This window comes from Panthera pardus, unplaced genomic scaffold (assembly GCF_024362965.1).
Source record: "Panthera pardus isolate Hobbes unplaced genomic scaffold, ASM2436296v1 HiC_scaffold_8, whole genome shotgun sequence".
Lineage (NCBI taxonomy): Eukaryota > Metazoa > Chordata > Mammalia > Carnivora > Felidae > Panthera > Panthera pardus.
Window position 1 is genome coordinate 55,994,927 of NW_026527013.1, and position 5,128 is coordinate 56,000,054.

The following is a 5,128-nucleotide window of genomic DNA, read 5'->3' on the forward strand; positions in this document are numbered from 1 at the left end:
ATGAATTTAATTGGGGGAAAAATGTGAGAATCACTCAAGATCATATTGTGTAAGGATTCTGCTTTTACAGGGATGTCCTTATGAAAGTCTGCAATGGCTTTACTGCCAGAAAACCCTCTGGTCAGCACCACACTGTTCCATCATGATGTGTTTCTCACCGGTGGTCTCAGAGGGATCAGAACCTGGATTTCTCAGTACCTCAGTCACAGAATGCAGAAGGTTCCCAGCTCTTTGCAGGCACCTGTTCCATCCCCCCAAAAATCTGGGGTCACCAATATGCAGGGGATGCATGTTTATAACCCATTGTGGGGCCACTGCAGGGATTCCTGGAAAATGAAAACCAATCGGCTCCAAATGGGTTTTGCTGCCTTCACCTGTTGCCATGAGGGATATTTTTATACCTAGTTTAAGTTGAGGACTTGTATGAAGCATGGAAATCATGGGATGCATGAGCAATGCTACCTAGAAACCATGAGTTTCATCTGAGAATCGACCTAGGGACGAGGGTGTCCATCACACTGTAGAGACAGGATGCTCACAGCCACTCTGAACTCACGGGAGGTGCAAGGAATCTCTTACCAAAGTAGTGGTATTACAAAGTCTGATGTGAGACCGTACTAACTTGATTTTAAGATTGAAATGAGAAAACTTAGTAAGTTCTACCATGATTGTGTTCTCTTCTGATCTCTCCAAGCAGATGTGGCAAGGGAAGTGATTGGGAAAGTTTTGAGCTCAGCTCTTCCCAGGAGAGAATCAAGTAGAGTTAAGAGACAGGTAAAATGTTTCCACTGGGGACCCCATGGTTCTGCCCTCCCCCATCCTGTCCCTGTCACCTTTCTATAGACACTGAGATGACAGGCCTGTAGAAAGATGAGCTAATGACATCCTTGCCTTTAAACTGTGCAGATTCTTGGGGCGCCTGGGTGGCTCAGTCGGTTGAGTGTCCAACTTCGGCTCAAGTCATGATCTCACGGATTGTGAGTTCGAGCCCCACATTGGGCCCTGCGCTGACAGCTCAGAGCCTGGAGCTTGTTTCAGATTCTGTCTCCCTCTCTCTCTGCCCTGACCCCGCTTGTGCTCTGTCTCTCTGTCTCTAAAATAAATAAACAGTAAAAAAATATTACAAAAATATTTAAACTGTGCAGATTCTTCCGGTGTGCACAGGTCACCCTATGTGTCCACCCAGGTAAGTGTGAAAAACTTCCCCAGACTTAGAATCAGTGCCCGGGTAGGGTCCTAGGCAGGTGGTGGAAGCGGGAAAATTGGGTGTAATAGGAAGTTTCTGGTAGCCTCTGATGAGCCATACAGCTCTAACCATCTCCCACAGCTCAGAGGACTATTTTCTCTGCTGTGCACTGCGACCATTCATTTCTCGGAATAAAATGGCTTTCATTTATTTCCTTTATCAGTTCAGAAGGTACATATTATTATATTATCGACTCATTTTAAACTAAAACCTTACTAATTCATATCCATACTCATCTTGAAAGGGCACATTTCAGGTCTGGTCTTTATTTATTTTTTTGGAATGTCAGAAATTTCTTTATTATTACTTGTTCTTATTAAGCACCAATTCAATACTGCAGAAAATTTCCAATTACCCTTCGACAATCCATTCTTCCCTCCCCCACCCAAATTCTTGATAAAGAGCTCTTCAAGCGAAGACACACTCTCTTCTCTCTTCTGTAAAAAACTGTATCAAATAAAGGCAAAGAAATGTGTTCATCTTGCTGTAAAATGCTGCCCATGGCTGTGGAAAAGTGTCTTCCCAGGCTCCTTTTATTGTCCAGGTCCTGAAAGACTCTCGTTCATGAACTGTCTCTTCACAAGCAAATCCACCACGTGCTGAGGGTCCAAAACTTTCTCACAAAGTCTCAGTCAAGTCTCTTGTTTCAGCTGCCGTAACAGGCCCTCATCACCTCATCATCCTGTTTGTTTGCAGGTTTGGCATAAATTGCATTAAGTGGAAAACCAGGCTCTCCAGGAATGGGAAAATTAGTGAATCCCAGCATATATATTTCTTTCTCACTTTGGATTTTGGAATTGCACTTTTGGAGTTTCCTTAGACACTCAGAAATGCAGACAGTTATATATATCAAGGTTCTATCAGCTTCATTCTTAATCTCATAGTTTCAGAAGAAGACATTGGCCTTGAAGTAATAAATGGTTTCATCTACAGTATCTGTATCTTTTGTCTCTCTAGGGGCAGGTCCTTTGAACTGACTTCTGATAGGCAACAGTGCCATGTTTCCAATGAGTTTGGTGTCAGGGTCCACGAGAGAAGAGTGGTAAGCGGGCATCTGGGCACCGCCTGGGTTTCAACCTACAGGAGGAGGTTGGGCATCAGGTCTGGTTCTTAATTACTCAGTTGACGTCTCTCCATGAGTCAACTATAACTGTTATTTAATAAGTGTCTTCTATAATTTGTGTAATTAAGAAAACTCAGATTCTTTATTGGGAAATAAGGTTCTTTGTTCAAAAAATTGTTTTACAAAGCAAGTTTAACCTCATAGTACTATATGATATCCACCAGTATTTTCTCACGAAAACCTTTCTTGCCCCAGTTTTAATTTCACAGATTTCAAATTAATGGCATCAGCACTTAAGCTTGTGCCTTAACAGTTAGGAAATTTCAGATCACAGGACACTGGAAGTAAGGTTGCAACTAATTAAAAATAAAGAAAACAAAGTGATGATGATAGATGTCTCTTCTGCTTGTTTAAGAACACTATCTCCCAGAAATTTGGGAGGAGAAAGACTATTTGGGTCCATTTATCTTTTCTCTAAAAATTAGTTCATATTCATTTAACAAATTCCTCTACCCCTTCCATTTATGGATATGCCAGAACACATTTCATTAGGAAGAAAATTTACGACTCTGATTGCTATGTTTGGGTTTTAAGTTATTTTTTCAAACTTTATCTTCTCACGCATTTATTATGAAGAGGTAAATGTGAACTGATCTCCTTTCTTGTTACTGAAATACAAAGATTTTGGTGATAAATAAAAGTGAAATCAGTTTAGCAAAAAAGACATACTGCTCTTATTTCACCACTGTTTGGTTGATCAGGGAAACCAATTCTCATGTAGGACCATTTGAGTTCCTGAGGTTTGACAACTCTGTATTTGTGATGTAGTTGCCTCTGGGATTTTAATGTTTCTTTAATTTGGAGAAATAATTACTCTTCTCATGATTCTTCTTCTTCTTCTTCTTTTCTTTTCTTTTTTTTTGAGAGCGAGAGAACACACACATGAGTGGAGGAGGAGCAGAGGGAGAGGGAGAGAGAGAATGTCAAGCAGGCTCCATGCTGCACATAGAGCTCCGAGTTGGGGCTTGATCTCACAATTGTGAGATCATGACCTAAGCAGAGATCAAGAGTTGGCCATTTAACCGAGTCACCCAGGTGCCCCCAGGATCCAGTGGTTTTAAAGCAATGACCACCTCAACCATAATTTCTTGAATATTAGTGCAAGATCATGGCAACTACACACTCCTGCCTTTCCTTCCTTAATCATTTCTATTTGTAGGACTGTAGTCCCCTTAATAACACTGAAAATAATGGGAGCCCTTCACCCTAATGCATATGATTGAAACTTGCTACTTGATCACTTTTATAATGTTACCTATTTATAAAATTCTATATTTTCTTTTTTAAAAGTCTATTTATTTTTTGAGAAAGAGAGTGCACACAAGTGGGAGAGGGGCAGAGAAAGAGGGAGAGAGAGAATCCCAAGCAGGCTCCACACTCAGCACTGGGCCTGACAAGTAGCTCACGATGATGCTGAGATCATGACCTGAGCCAAAATCAAGAGTTGGAGGCTTAAATACAAAGATAAAGAGAGAATTCTGAAAACAGCTAGGGACAAATGGGCCATAACCTACAAAGGTAAACACATATGGGTAGTAGCAGACCTGTCTATTGAAACTTGGCAGGCCAGAAAGGAGTGGCAGGAAATATTCAATGTGCTGAATAGGAAAAATATGCAGCCAAGAATCCTTTTATCCAGCAAGGCTGTCATTCAAAATAGAAGGAGAGATTAAAAGTTTCCCAGACAGGGGCGCCTGGGTGGCGCAGTCGGTTAAGCGTCCGACTTCAGCCAGGTCATGATCTCGCGGTCCGTGAGTTCGAGCCCCGCGTCAGGCTCTGGGCTGATGGCTCGGAGCCTGGAGCCTGTTTCCGATTCTGTGTCTCCCTCTCTCTCTGCCCCTCCCCGGTTCATGCTCTGTCTCTCTCTGTCCCAAAAATAAATAAAAAAACGTTGAAAAAAAAAAATTTAAAAGTTTCCCAGACAAACAAAAACTAAAGGAATGCATGACCACTGAACAAGCCCTGTGGGAGATCCCAAGGGGGATTCTGGGAGTGGAAAGCAGCAAAGACTACAAAGGACTAGAGATATCACCACAAGCATGAAACCTACAGATAACACAATGACACTAAATCCGTATCTTTCAATAATCACTCTGAACGTGAATGGACTAAATGCCCCAATCAAAAGCAATCTATATGCTGCCTACAAGAGGCTAATTTTAGACCTGAGGATACCTGCAGATTGAAAGTGAAGGGATGGAGAGCCATCTATCATGCTACTGGAAGTCAAAAGAAAGCTGGAGTAGCCATACTTATATCAGACAAACTAGATTTTAAAACAAAGACTGTAATAAGAGATGAAAAAGGGCATTATATCATAATTAAAGTGTCTATCCATCAAGAAGAGATAACAATTGTAAATTTTTATGCTCCTAACATGAAGGAACCCAAATATATGAATCAATTAATCACAAACATAAATAAATCTATACGTAACAATACTGTAATTGTAGGAAACTTTAACGCTCCACTTACAACAATGGACAGATCACCTAGTCAGAAAATCAGTAAGGAAATAATGGCTCTGAATGACACATTGGATCAGATGGACTTAACAGATATATTCAGGTCTTTTCATCCAAAAGCAGAATACATGTTCTTCTCAAATGCACATGGAATATTCTTCAAAATAGATCACATACTGGATCACAAAACAGCCTTCAACAAATATAAAAGGACTGAGATCATACCATGTATATTTTCAGATTGCAACCCTATGAAACTTGAAATCAACCACAAGAAAAAATTTGGAAAGCCTC

At 40.8% G+C, this 5,128-nt stretch overlaps 1 pseudogene; it reads right to left on the minus strand.

Moving 5' to 3' along the window:
* Positions 1 to 1,779: 1,779 nt before the first annotated feature.
* On the minus strand, positions 1,780 to 2,332 carry LOC109257466 (actin-related protein 2/3 complex subunit 3-like; annotated as a pseudogene).
* Positions 2,333 to 5,128: the final 2,796 nt, after the last annotated feature.